The following is a 16,004-nucleotide window of genomic DNA, read 5'->3' on the forward strand; positions in this document are numbered from 1 at the left end:
TTCCATATCCCTCTGCCTGACACTAATCCAGGACTGAAAATCCCCTTCAAAAGCACAGTTTGCAGATTGTGTTTTACAGGCAGGCTTTGTTATTGTGTCATTACACATAAACAGTCTCTGCCTCCATCTCTCTTTCCTTCCCTCTCTCCTGCCACCCTCCCTCCCTCTCTCCTCTGCAGTGGGAGCAGAGCCACTGATTAAATCTCTGAGACAAAAGCTGCTATCCTCTGAATATCAAGTATCAGCCTTTCGCCAGGAGCAACACTGACAAGAGAGAGGGAGAGTGGGAGAGGGAGAGAGGGAGAGCGAGAGGCGCGGATGACAAGAAAACCTGCTGCAGTCCGCGGGGAGGAGGCTGGTGTGCCATCGGACTTGGGCAGCCATGACTGCCGTTGCTGCAGTGAAAAGATGCTGGTTGTGTAATGATGAGCAAGGTCAAAGGTCCTTCGAGTGGCCTCTCATGCGAGGTGACAGGGTGTGGGTTAAAAGGCCACATTATCAGCCTGAACGGAGAATAAATGAACGCTACATATTAGCTACAAGAATACATTTCAGGCTGAGTGAAGACAAAGTGTTTTACCCTAATCTTAACCAAAAAGTGTTACCACATTTCGCTGCATGAATGCCTGTCACACTCTGCGCCTTTACTTCGACTGGCACCCTTTAAATGTCAGGGTGAATAAAAAATGTGGAGAGAAAAAAAGGGATTCTTTCAGCAGATATTTCCGTGGTTGATCCTGATGAAAAGTATCATTAGAGGTGTGATGAAAATGGAGAGGAGCTGTGGACCCTCATAATTATCATAATGCACATGAAAACAAAAGGCTGGTGTCTCAGAGGACGAGCGAGCTTATGTGGTGTCAGCTGGTAAGTGAAGCGCATCATTCCCTACCTTTTCACAGCGCAGATAGAAAGATTGAAGGAGGGAAAGGATAAGCAAGACAATACACTCTGATTTTGTTGCAGGGGAGAAAAAAAGGACGGAATAAAGAAAAAGAGAAGATGAAGGACAGGCTGTAAACCATTCTTGTCGTTTCTCAATATCTGCACTTAATGTCTCGCCTTGTCAAAACGTGATGATGTGAACAGAATTGATTTCCCCCCCTAACAAACAACAAAAAAGCAATCCCTCCTTTGCAGAGGTGTAAAGCAGAGCTACCCTCCCCCTCATCTCCTCTCATCTCTCACAATCTCTCAAAGGGCCTCTTTCTGGGATGAGAGATTGAGAGAGAAACGACAGCAGGGGGAAAAAAAACGACTGCGAGGCAAGTCCATCTTCCTCCGACAACTACAAACTGATCACTTAGGGCAATTAAATCTAATAACAATAATACGATTGAGCTGAGCAATGTACAACCAAATGCACAGCCACAACAATGATTGCAACAATAATGGAGCGCCAAGGTATTTAAGGATCCAATCCTGACTTCATTATGAGAAATTAAAATGGATTTAGCATCAGAATTAGCTTGATTTTATAGGTAATTAACGGCACACCACAGTGGCGCTATAAGGCAAGCGTTATAATCTCCGTGAACGGCTAAATCAATTTGACTTGAACAACACCAACCAATCAAAACGGAGCGGAGCAGCCAGAAACAGCAGGTCTCGCAGATGCAAGGAGAGGCAGAATTTATGCTAATGGCTGAACTATGATTTATAAGATGTGTTCCAGAGCTGGATTCAGAGTCACGTCCACAAATACACCACAGCACCCAGCTGTCAGCGCATGCAGCTAATAGTGGCTGGATGCAGCGGCCCTTCAGGGGAGAGTGTAGCTATAAACAGCTCTGCGGGTTTTATGATCGCATGTGGCCTTCATATAGGAGCCTTCACATGTCAGCATCATCTGAAAGGAGGGCAGAGTTGTATAAAGAAGAGATAGAGTGTGTGCATTTGGAGGTGGTGTAATGGCCTGCTATGTGGCCTTACTTCTCATGCATATGTTTTGTGGTGTTGTGTGTCTGTGTTGTGTGTCGGTGGCAGTGCGTGGTTACACACGCAGCAGTTCGACAAGTCCCTGCCAATGCATATGTCTATAGAAGTGTGCATATGTGTCAGAGCCTCGCAGTGTTCAACCCCCTGTGTGTCTCACTCCTGCCTCTATCCTACTTGCCCCTTCAACACACATGTACACACACACGTACACACACACGTACACACACACACACACAGACACACACACAGACACATACACAGACACACACACAGACACACACACAGACACACACACACACACACACACACACACACACACACACTTGTTGTGTTTGTGAAAGTGAGAGCATTGACACTGACTCTGAATCAGCAGGAACATCTCTTATTTCTGACCTTGCATGGCTGTTGCTCAGTTTGAACTTCCCATCCCTCTTTGTGTGTGTGTGTGTGTGTGTGTGTGTGTGTGTGTGTGTGTGTGTGTGTGTGTGTGTGTGTGTGTGTGTGTGTGTGTGTGTGTGTGTGTGTGTTCATGTGGGTGTGTGCGTGTCTTTCTTTCTAGACACGACATGTGTGCATATGGATGTGAATGTTTGTACTTTGCATGCTTGTTGGCAATGAACACTAACTGAGCGAGATCATCTTGCTTACAGCACAGTGCACGCACAAGCTTGCTTGACCCCTTTCCTCACTCCCTTTATCCCTCCCCTCCCTGACACACACCGTCAGCCAGGAAATGACATAACCAGGCGCCTTGGCAAAAATTAAGTGACAACCTTTGTCCAGAGTCAAACATTTAAAGAGACAGTATCATCTGTAATAAATGATATATTACAGTTGACACAACTGGTTGCAGAATCTGAAAGGTCATAACAAAATGTATTTGATTTATTCTTAGGCTGCTGATTGATCATGTGGTCTACTCAACATAATGTCAAAATGGGTGAAAGATCTCCATGACAGTTGGTTGAGGCCTCAGGTGAGGACATCTAATTGCTACTTATATTTAGCAGATATTTGCTGGTACAACTGATTGCATGGTATTTCTAATAAAAAATGACATAATGTATCGGCTAAATGCTCAAGCTCTATTGGATTCAGGGTGGAACAAACTCTTGAAAAAGCCCTTAGTGGAGTATACTTTTATTCAGGAAATAATCTTTAGTGAATCCAAAGATATTGGCAGAGCTGCATAAGTGTGTTAAACTGGCAGTGGATTGAGGCCTGAAAGGAGCACAAAGAGACAGCATGCCCCAGTGTGGCCTGTCTAGGTGACAACAACTGAGTGACTCAGACCCCTCCCTGGGCTCCGCTCCGGCCCGGTGACAGATGGCAGAGCAGGGCATGTAGGGGATGGGCACCATCTCTCACCCCGCCTTGCCTTGGCAGTGGTGCTGGCTACAGGTCTTATTACAGCCACACCACTGCCTGCCTGCCTGCCTGCCTGCCCGTCTTCATGTAACACTGCAGCTTACCGAGCTAGAGCCGCTTAATGCCTGCCAGGGCAGTGAGGTAATGATATGGTCCTGTGTGTTGCAAATGGTAGAGCGTGGCACTAGCATTGATAAATGTCCATCTACCGAATTCACTAGGCCTTTCCGTAAAACACACACACGCGTATCCATGTTGCTGTGAGAGGCTTTCCATAAAATATAAAACCAAATGGCACGCCACACACATTCAGTGTTTTTTTTATAAACAAGTAATCAGCTCTTGCCAAATGGCTTTATTTGGTTTTTAAAGCATACTGTAGACGCCAAAGGCTGGGATCAACACCCCTACTCACCACCCTCTGCTGGGTTTCCTGTGGCAATAATGTGATTTTGGGACATGGTGATGACTCGGTAGAGAGGGATAGGATAGGCTTGTCACTTGTGTTTGATGTCAAACCTATGTGTGACAGAATAGTGTTACTCAGCTCAACCAGACATAGCACTACTCTCATTTCCTGGCCATAAATAGAAGAGAATGAGCCGGTAGTGATTGTTTGTCTGTGTAGTTGTGAAAGAGTATCTGTGTGCACACAAGCACACCCATACGTGCCGTTCTAAGTATGATAAAGTAAGCGCAATAAGAACATTCCCATCTCTTATGCTCATTCGCATCTGCATCCAGCCAGAGCTAATTACTCTCCCCATGGTAACCTAGCAGGGTCTTCACATCAAAAAGGCAGAAGTGTATATCAGGCAATCATCCCTGATGAATCTGCCCTTCTCCCTCTGCTAGCCACTCACACTCATCTGCCAGTCTCACTGCTCATTACAGTTTTTCTGCAGACTGAACCAGATCTGCTCGCCACTGGCTGCATGTGTCTACAAGAGGCCGTAATGACTTTGGAGCATTTCGGAAGCACACAATAACACCATCGTGATGCCTCGGAGAATAACACATACATTTGTGGACGTACACGCACAAAAACACATACATAAACATTGGAAGCACTGTGAGAAGTAAGCCAATGCCTGCTAAGGTTAATTACCATTTAGATTACAGACTGTGGTTTTTTACATTGGCTCACGTCCGATTTTCACTACAGAGCTTAATTGTACATAACTCAATGCAAAGAGCCAAACTGATGATTTGCAAAAAAGATTACCCTGAGGCCTTGAGCTTTGATACAAGGTGAGCAACTCGCTCCACAAAATACAACCAGCATATTAAATACAGTCACAAAATGTGCCGACATTTACAAAATATTGCAGTACTAAATCAAATGAAAATGCATTTGTATGTCTTTTAACTTTACTGGAGATGTGGACATGACAAGTCTTCTTTCTTAAATAGACCCTGTATCAACATTACCTAAATCCAACATATCCAAAGGTATTAAGGGAAAGGCTCATATAGTTGCTTAGTGCTATTTATATGATAGAACTAGATGTCTATCTCTTTTTGGAATGACTTGATGAATTAATTTGAGTCAAATTCATTAATTGACTTATTCATTAACAGCAAGAAATATAACAAACATGTATTTTAAATAGTGTATGATCTAATTGATGTGTAGTGTGTGATGCATGTGTAGTGTGTGATTCATATCAGGTATCCAAAGTAAATATATAATCAATGGATTACAATTGTTGAGTGTTGTTTCCTGTTTAAATCTTAATAAAGTATTCCCGCATATTTAAATGAATGCAGGAAATAAAAAAATACATTAAACGGAAAAACAGGAAATAGCATCGGTTTAGGGGAGAACCAGGGAAAGAAAGGGAGATTGGGAGAGAGAGAGAGAGAGAAAGAGAGAGAGAGACACGTGGGAGAGAACGAGCACTCCAGATATGCATAATGCAAATGACATGCATGTCAAATGGCAAAACAAACTGACAGTGACAGAACAATGGAATAGCCAGAAAGCAGCGAGCCTTGCTTGAGCAATCGCCGGAGCCCCCTCTGTCCTCTTCCACGGGAAGAGACCGTTTAGAGTCTGTTCTGTTCAACTGAAACTTTACTTCAGGAGATAACTGATATCCTGTGCAAATAAGACAGAATTCAGTTGAGTGGTGTGAAGGCAATAATTGCTTGTTCATGACTTTCAGTGACAAGAGCCTGGTTTGACAGTGTTCCTGATGCACGTGGTTGTTGGACAGAAGAGAAGAAGGCAGGCCCTCATTTAACTGCTGCTGCACAAACCTCGACTCTTTCTCCACAAACTGCCAAACTGTCCAGAACAAAGATAAACGAGAAATGTTTTCAGTTCTGAAAACCTCTGCAATGTAGCTTGTGATAAGTCAATTGAATTCACTACGGCCATCTAACATGATACAGTGAAACATACAAAGTGTGTGCTTGTTTATACTCTACGTACATGACAACAAAGTGTGGGAAAGTGTTTTGATCCGAATCTATTTCAATCATCAATGTATGTTTTAACTGATCTTCAAGAAAAATGTAAAAATAATAGTTATTAAGTCAATTGAATGTCTGAAAATGTAAACTGTCAGACAAAATAACTTGTTCAAATATTTCACCTTGGGCTTAAAGTCATTTTATAGAAGAAATAAGTAATCAATTAATCACGAAAATAACCAGCATATTAATTAATAATGAAAAGCCCTATTATGGACGATATCATTTCAAAAGGCCTTGATTAATTACTAATTAATCAGTGTAGAGCAAATCCCTCAAACACAATCTTTTTTTTTCCTTTACCCAAGCTCACAACAAAGTCTATAATACAAAACTGGACGTAGATTAGGTAAAGTCATATGTATTCGTTGTAGTGGTGCTTAACACAACATTCAAAATTATCATAATGTTCGTATTTTATTTAATTTGTTTCCCTGCTTCTTCTAACTTGCTGTAGAGTTGGCTCTTTTATCTGATGACATTGGCAAATAAAGAGTGCATCTTCTCAGTCTCGATGTTTATTTTCTCTTCTGCAACCCCCCCACCTTCACGCCTTTCTCCTGTCCATCTTCTTCTTTTCAACCTCTCCAGCTTTTGTTAAGATCAACATTAATAACACCAGCATGCAATGACTTCATGAAATCACCCTGGCTTTCCCTTCAACACAACACACAAAATGGCAAAGCAGGATAAACATGCACTTAGCGCGAGGTGGTAGAGAACAGAAAACATGCTCAGTGTTTACAGTGGCACACGATCCACAATGTTCCAATAGTTAAATCAGGTGAAGGTCTTAAAAGCTATTGAGTAGCTTCAAAACAACAGTCTGGCAACCTAAGCTCAGATGAGAGAGAAATCCACTAGTATTAAACTCAATATGTCAATCACTTGTATTCCTCTGTTCAAAGGGGCTCTTCACTTAATGTTAAACATGTGAAAATGACTGGCTGCAAGAGAGTACTGTTGTATTGACAGAGAGGGAGGCAAAGCAGCGGGCAGCCAGCCACTCTGTTCTGCTTCACTGCAACATGGGAGGGAGGCCAGCGCGGACACACACACACACACACACACACACACACACACACACACACACACACACACACACACACACACACACACACACACACACACACACACACACACACACACACACACACACACACACACACACACACACACACACACACACACACACACATAATTGTAAAAACATACACACAGAGGCATGTACACACAGGCAGGCACACTTGCACAAACGCACGCCGACTGATAGTCTCTCCTCCTCTCTCTCTCTCACACACACACACACACACACACTCTCACACACACACTCACAGAGTGCAGCAGGTGAGGTGCCAGCACATCACAGCGTTGCCATTTTTCAGTGTCTTGCTCAGGGAGAAGCGCTCTGACATTTTATGAAGCACTCTGCAGAACTCAGCAGCTTGTAATGGCGGCTGGACTGTCACTCCTTTCCACTCTTCACGCTCCGTCTATCGCCCTTCCTCACGCTGCTTTTAAGATATTATCTCCATTGATTAGCATAATATAATCAATTTCACAAAATTGGCTTTTAATTACAAAGAACAATCTCTTCCTCTTTATATGTATTTAGTTTTTGCCAAGCAAACTGGGGCAAGAAGTTAAATACCAGTGAGTACACAATTCTACTCATCACAATCAAGTGAGAGAAATTGCAGGAAATCTGGATAATATACAAATCATCGGGGTTCATGTTTCAAATGAACGCTTTTCTGAGAGATTGAGTTGTTGTTGTTTTGACATCATGAATCAGTAATATAGTAAATGTCCTACCAATATGTGAGACATTGTAAAGCAATGCATTTAGAATGCAGTAGCTTCTTATATCTTTATGTGACCCTTGGAACCATAGCTGATGGTATTAGAGTCATGTGCGACATGTTCTGTGCATAAACACAGGGATCTTTAACCATAATGAACTCTCTGGCATGTTGTTGCCTGACAAGCTCTCCGTTGGGCAATGATTAACAGCTAGTGACTCTACAAACCACAGCTAGCACATTAACACAATGTTTAGATTAGCCAGCCCCATTACTGCTGTAGCTAAGCTAACAGACGTCTTCAGAAGCAGGACAGCCAACAGCCTGTGGCCGGACAATTTACAACGATGACAGAGCTTGGCACCTACACTCTAAACTTTCCCCAAACTTTCACTCAGGGCCAGTACATTTTAGAGAAACTCAGAATAGTATGCCCACTGGGCAAAGTGTGATTCAACTTGAAATATGTGGGAAGTGTCAAGGCCAAATCTCCCAGTGTAGGCTACGCTATAAACCTTGAACTAAGCCGATTTCATTAATGTGACATTAGCATTTGTAATGAGAAATGTGGAAAAAACCCTAGGGACATCTTTGTACTGTTACAAAAACTTCACACACACATGCGTGCCCACGCACACGCACAGGCACATGCACACACTCACACACGCACACACACACACACACACACACACACACACACACACACACACACACACACACACACACACACACACACACACACACACAACACATAAGCCACAATATCAGGCACAGATTTATATCCATATTACACAAGAATGGCAAGATGCAGCCAAATCACAGAAGAGAGAAAATGTATCAGGTCTTCTAATGAAATAGCACAGCGTAGTGTCAGTAAACTAACTGTGACAGTTAGTAAATCTGTTCAACCTTTACTGATGAACTGAGCTGATAATTCCACACAAATAAAGCCTGGCATTCACTCCCACTCTACCGCTCCAGACAGAAAGTAGGGGAACGAGAACATGGCAAGGGCCAACTCTTCAACGATATCATCATTTTAAACTTGTCATTACACGTCTGAGGTACTCCCCGTCTCAGGAGCTTGTGAGATGTGTGAAGACACTTCTTGTCTGTTCTTCAACAAAACAATTGCATAAATAAAGCTCCAAAGAACTCCTGGCTGCCATCTACGTGTTCATTTTTGGGGGAAGTGACTGTTAGGTTTTTATACGTCAGTATTCAGCTGAACATTTCTAAATGAACCTAAATAGATTCAGGGCCTGACCAATGACCCTGTATCATTAGTTTAACTGTCAGTGAGGCCCTGGTCTACTGGCCTAACGATAGAGTCCACATGAACAAAACACTAAATAATGATATTTTTGATGAATGTGCCATGTTGATTTTCCTGCATCAGGTTAACTCTCATCATGTGTGAAGATAGTAAATAGGTCCACAATTAGAGTGTTTTCCTGAGTTCTTCCAATAAGATGTGTGATTTAAATATGACAACGTTGATTCTTATTTAAGAAACGGTGGAGTAAGAGAATACAGAATGTTTGATATGTTGGGGAATCCAAACATATATGGCTGGATGAACATCTGAATATTTTATAGCACGCTTCTTATCTCTTGAACAAATACATGACGTTTTGTATTTATGCACACATGCAATAAACAACATGCAGTAGAAGGGGGGAAAAGGCTGTGCAGACAAATATTAAACACAAATGTATTAAAAGAAGTATTGTCGAAATAAACTTTAATGATAACCATAACATTGATCCAAACTCATTTATAAAAGGTCCAAGTCGCACAACAGGAATGCCTTTGGGTTTGGTTTGTATCCAAAAGATTTCTCCACTCGACTCTTCATTTTCTTGCGAAGCACTGAGATGCTTTCTGACTTCAGTGACACAAAGCCTTGTAATAATGTTTGCTTCCCCCAATAATGAAAGTGGTTTATAATCCCAGGATAAAAGCTTTCTTGTCTGGAATCAGAAGAGAATAACACTCACAAAAGATAACTTTTTGAAGGGGGTGACAATCAACAAAGTTTAGTTTAGTATTCTTTCAGACTCAATTATAATTTAGCTTGTAATCGCGCTAATAAAATCAGTTGCTGAAAGATGAAGTGTTTTCTGTTTTTTATAAACTGACACAAATGTGTTGCAATTGTTACACAACTTGCAAAAGTCCTCAGAGCTGATGAGCATGTAACTAGAGCGTAAGTTCTCTCATGCTTTTCCAAAAGTTAAGGTAATACATCAAAGCAACCTGCCATTTCAGCATGCGTCAGGATCGAGAAACAACCACTATAAATCATTTTAACAACGAGCTCCACTGATCCATGCACTTGTTAAAATGTTTGTATAAGTAGCTGTAAGTCCTTTTTTCTTATTTGAAAGTGCCAGAAAACAAGATATGGACGTGTGTCTGATGACACGAATACAACATAAAGTGGCCATAAAGTTGATCTGAATAGGCTTAAAATGTGTTACATAAATATGTTTATCTCCGTTTGCCTCGGACAGGCTTAATGTCTGTTCTCTCTATAGCTCATTAGTGCTTTGTTATGGTGACATCTGAAAATGCTGCTCCAAAACCATCAGTGAACATATAAACATTATCCAATACTTGTTATTGTTGTAAAATGACCAAATCAGATATATCTGGCAACACAGACAGAATATAAACTGTGTTTTGATTATTTTTAACTTAAATTTCAACCAAACATTTCACATGAAAAGAAACGTCTTTATTCCCTGTAGGCTTATCTGTGACCAAAGGTATGATACTTTTGCCCTTACATGCAAAATAAAAGGATAATAAAAGACTGTCATAATGGAAAACAGCTTCACTCTACCATAGTATCACCTTTCTGCTGCTCTATCCAGGACACTTTCATCCCCCCTTGGGGCAAATGTAGAAGGCCCTTTTAAAAGTCCAGCTGTGCTTTTAAAGGGGTTTTGTCACACCAGCGATGGGGTGCTTTGAAATGCTGCGCAGAGTATCCACAAAATACAGAGCTCCTTTTTTCCCCGTGACATGGCCCTATTTCCTGTGTCACCACACTTCCTCTGTGTGATTGCTTATAAAAAAAGTCAAAATATTTGAGCGGCCATTGTTGACTGTGTAAAGCCCAGCCTTGACATTACTGCACTGCAATCACACTCCCACAGGTGGACCCACGTGACAACAAACAAACACACACACACACACACACACACACACACACACACACACACACACAGACACACAGACACACAGACACACACACACACACAGTGTTAGAATGATTGTCGCTGTTGTGTGACACTACCTTTTCATTTGAAACCATACCCACTGGCCCATCCTTTGCATCCTTACACTTCCTTATAGTTCAACCAATCACAAAGCCCCATGTTGTTACCTGATAGCATTTGAGGTGGGGCTAAGGAGGGAGAGGAATAATAGCTTTGGCTCTACGTGAATGTGCTTGTGTTGGGTGCGTGTATCTGTGCCTATGTCACAGCGAGCAGATTCCTTGTGTGGCGAGGCTGAAACCCAAGCTGCCTGGGCCTGTTGTTGATAGCCGTGTCTCACCCACTCACTGCCCCAGAGGGAGTGAGGACCAAGACCACTGCTCAGGGTCTGTCTGTTCACACACATGAAACACAGGCTAGGATTACACAGGGCTCAGATATGACTCATCCCAAGGAGGGGGTGGAGTAAGGCCCTCTCTGTTGTTTTGCACAAATGCACACACACACGAATACAGACACACACACTGCCCGCAATCATAGCTACATCACAGGCTCAGAGAGAGGACCTTGTGGTTCCACACACCTGCCAAAGACAGATGTTAAGAATAAATCAGAGAGAATCTCCGATAGAAGAGAAGCTCCACACCGCCGTACCTCCACTAACTCACTACACAGTACACTAACTGGAGAGCAACAGCTGCACATGACAACACACACCAGTGATGAAAGTAACAATAGCATGCACGCACCTGACATGCATACAGAGAGAGGCTACATCGTGTTTTCTAGTTCCCATCTCACAATCTCCACTCGTGTTTTTGTGTTTTTTAACTCTGTTGCTGTGTAACCAGCTCCCATCCTCTGAAGCCGAGGGTTTTTAAGAGCAATTGTACTGGAAGGAGCTGAAATCCTCAAACGACAGACAAACAAGTCACAACAAGGCTGAAAGCAGTGTGGGCGGTTTGGAGAGGAAGCTCTTTTTTCCGCTGCTGACTAGGTGAATATCATGATTTCGTCATTTAAATATAGCAGCACTGGGTCGTGAAGAATCAAGACGCTCACGTAGCCAGCCCTTTAAGTAGATGTGTTGCACAATAACACTGTACCAGAAAAAAAGCTATTTTAGGGGACGGTGCCCTCTCAAAGCATCACACAACACACCTTACATCCTGTCAGTCACTGTGGCACACTTCCTGGTTCCAGAAATCATATGTAAGGAAGAAAAGGAAAAAAAGAAAGTCAGAAGCATACACAGAAGAGTGTAGCTGTTGTCTATGCTGGCAGCCGTGTCTGTGGGCATCTTTCGTCACTTGTTTTTTTTTTTGCCTTTGTGGTCTAACAGGCTGGGAGAGGCAAAGTGGTCTGTGTGAGAGTGGTGCGTGTATGCCTGGTATGCATGTGTGTGTGTGTGTGTGTGTGTGTGTGTGTGTGTGTGTGTGTGTAAGTGTGTGTTATAGTGGAATATGACTATACAAGGCAGAGCATCACTGCATCAGAATGGTGTGTGTGTGTGTGTGTGCGCGTGTAATAAACAGACACCCTTCACGCTTTGTGGTCTAGAAACAGGATAAAACAGTGAGTTAACCAGCAGTGCACTGACATTATCTCTTCTTTGCTGTCCTGGAATGCCAGCCTGCTGTGAAACTCTAAATATGTGACGTTGTGTCAGCCCAGATAATGATTCTATGTGTGCACATGAGAGCGTGTGCCAACTCAGGAAAGGAGTGATTGCGGGTGTTTAGCTTGGTCTTTCCGCATTAAAGGCACAAGGGCGAGTGTGAATGTCTAGGTCTTGATACTTGATAAATCTTCAAATAAAAGGTCTCTTATGTTGATGGAGAACTCCAAATCCAAAGAATGTGCAACAAAAAAGAACAAACAAATAGCTTTGAAACAAAAATCAAACATGACCAATGTGTTGAGAAAGAACATCAATGGATTGTTTTTCTTTTTTATCTTTGACTCAAGAAAGTTGCTCCCTTCCGTGCTTACAATCACTAGGCAAAATAGAACCCAGCTCCGGCCCTTGTGATGCCGATGAGTTTAACATCCGTGACTCAAGAGGTCAGGCAGCCTATCCAGCCTGAGCATTAGGGGTTAAGGGGATGAACCCAAGTGTGAAATGTGAGAAGACAAGCCAACATGGTTTCTCAGGCAACAAAATAGAAAGGCGACAAACATATCTGCGACTGCGAGGAACGTGAGGTACAGTATGTTAGGAAAGAAAGACTGTCACGTCATCCATATAAGAGCAAGATGGAAAAGGAATTAGAGTGGCTTTCTGAACTGGCTGAGTTTAGACATGTTAATCAGTGATAGCCTGTTGTACTTCAGACAGGGGGAGTGTGAGCGCATTGTGTGTGTGTGTGTGTGTGTGTGTGTGTGTGTGTGTGTGTGTGTGTGTGTGTGTGTGTGTGTGTGTGTGTCTGTTTCTGGCAAGTCTAACAGCTCTTGGAATCGAGCTGGTTGAGGCAAGAGAAATGTCGACCAAGAGATAATCCATCTGGACTGTTTCCTTACAAAACATATGGAGAAATGCAGAAGCCTTTTTTCTTTTCTTTTCCGCCCACAATCTCTATTAATATCTCACACAGAACATTTGCTCATGTCCCACTAAGGACTGGAATTCCTGCGGAAACACAGTCATCATAGAGGATTACAAAGAGGCGGTCAGACATTTTCACGCACCCTCTAATATGTATTCTGTGTGAGCAAGGATGAGCGTATAGTCCCATAAACACATAGAGTAATGGGCAGGCACTCAACATATTCTTATCTCTCTCCCTTTCTGTGTCCCTCACACACACACACACACACACACACACACACACACACACACACACACACACACACACACACCCAGATTTAGTTAAATTGAAGTGACGTAATCTGAACCCTCAGACACGACATGACTTAGTCCGCTCAAGTCATTTAAACAAAGATTGCCTCTCTTCGCCGCTTTGAAAATAATTCCCTTAATATCAACAAGGACCCCTAAATAATCACAACAAGTACCAGGACATTTTTACAGCCGCCTTGAAAACCTGTGTTAAAATGACAACACTGTAAATTGTTTTCATTATAGCCGACTCAGATAACAGCCTGTGGAAGCATCAACCTTTTCTTCAAGCCCTCAGCAAGATCCAAACGTACAGTATTCCCTAGAAAACGCAGCTTATTCGGTGTCTATGAGGGTGAATGTGTGTGTGTGTGTGCGCGCGTGTGTGAATACAATATTCATTTTGCTGCAGGAGGACAATCTATGCATAACAATGAGAGGCGCTAATGAAATCAGCCATCAACCTGCGATACATACATATTAAAGCAGGACCTCGGAGTGTCATTCGCTTAGTGCATCATTTGTTCCCACTCGTTTTTTTTCTCTCTGCCACCTGACCTTTAGAGTATGCACCCCCACCTCACTTCTCCACTCTATAAATAGGACATGTACCTGCAGTACTGTGGCATTATGCATAACATGCATGTTTGTGTATGCAGCTTTACGGGAACATAACAATACATTTCAGAAATTCATTTGACACTAAAAGCAGAATAAATATGAACTTTTTAGGATTATACATTTCGCAAAACTAGTACTTGAGTGCCCAAAGTTTAGGGGTCTATCAACTACCTTAACACTTTCAGCATCACGAAAGGTAACCACTGTCAGAGCTGTACCTTCAGTGTAATGTCATCTCATCCCAGCTGCCGGGAGAGACGCTCCTCCCTTCCCTCTAAGCATGCTTCACAGCTCTGGTGTCTCTGTCTCTCTCTTTCCCTCCCTAACCCCCACCCCCACGCTGGCAGGGAAATGGATCCCTCCACCTGACAGTGGCCATTTTGAGCCTTCTCTCCTCTCCTCTCTACTCCAGCCTCCTGGTAAACAATGGGAAAGGGATAATTGATCAAACAGCCAGGGAACCCTCCGAGCACGGGAAGGTCACCGCCCGCCAGCCCAGCTCACTAAGAAGGGGAGGAGGGGGGGGGGGATTGTATGTGTGTCAATATGTGCACTTGCATCTGTCATTGTGTGCATGTGTGTGACATGCATTTATTGCATTGCATCTATGCATGTGTATGACCAAAGAGACAGTAAGAAAGTGTGTGTGTGTGTGTGTGTGTGTGTGTGTGTGTGTGTGTGTGTGTGTGTGTGTGTGTGTGTGTGTGTGTGTGTGTGTGTGTGTGTGTGTGTGTGTGTGTGTGTGTGTGTGTGTGTGTGAGTGTGTGTGAGGGGGGGTCTATCTGACGCTCTTGAGCTGCCATTTTTCTTCCCTGACAAAGACTCCATCTGCCACAGAGCCATTTGCTGCCTCCCGAGTCGGCAGAGCATTCCGCACGCCGTGTTCACCTTGATGTCACCTCTACACAGCTCACGCCTTGCTGACGCTGTACACACACACACACACACACACACACAGACACACACACAGACACACACACACACACACACACACACTTTTTACACTCATTTAAATAGATATGCTTATTGTCTCCCACTCACAAACACACACTTTCCGTTTCTGTCATACTATCTTTGCACTCTTACAATACACACACACAAACACACACACACACACACACACACACACACACACACACACACACACACACACATTAAGTGTGCATGTGTCGAGGCAGCGGCCCTCCCTCTCCTCTGCACGGCTGATATCACTGTGCAACCATCAGCGCTGTGCATTGTGGGAGTGTCTGTTGGGGCAGAGAGACGCGACAGGGGCTGAGGGATTCACACGCCTCTGAAAGACAGCCAGAGGGAGAAAGAGGGAGAGAGGCAGGAGGGGAGGGAGGCAGGCAAAGAGAGAGAGAGATACGGAGGGGGCCGGTAACTGGAAATGAGAGATGGCATTTTAAAGAGGAAGCTGAATTTCACCTGCAATTACCGTAGCTCCGGGGCACATGGCTCGGTTAAGAGACATTTCATTCCAAAGCCACCGCGTATAGCTGCCGCACTGAGCCCTGAGAGGCGCATAAAGAAGGAGGGAGAGAGAAAATAGAGCGGTGGAAAACTCTCCTCTCCCCAAGATGGCCCTCAGCAGATGCAGTGATGAAAGAGAGGAGGCAGCCAGGGATGTAACTGGTAAATGAAACCAAAGCAACAACAAAAAAAACAGGAAAGGAAAGGAAACAAGGATAGATAGAAAGCAGAGAGGACAGAAAAATGGTATCTCATTGA

The 16,004-nt window shown here is 43.3% G+C and overlaps 1 protein-coding gene across 1 annotated transcript in view; it reads right to left on the reverse strand.

Annotated features, from left to right (window-relative positions):
- baz2ba (bromodomain adjacent to zinc finger domain, 2Ba) overlaps positions 1 to 16,004 on the reverse strand; it is a 61,960-nt gene that overhangs the window by 29,899 nt on the left and 16,057 nt on the right. The gene's annotated exons all lie outside the window — the stretch shown is intronic.

This window comes from Notothenia coriiceps, unplaced genomic scaffold, assembly GCF_000735185.1.
Source record: "Notothenia coriiceps isolate Sejong01 unplaced genomic scaffold, NC01 NC01_scaffold00031979, whole genome shotgun sequence".
NCBI lineage: Eukaryota > Metazoa > Chordata > Actinopteri > Perciformes > Nototheniidae > Notothenia > Notothenia coriiceps.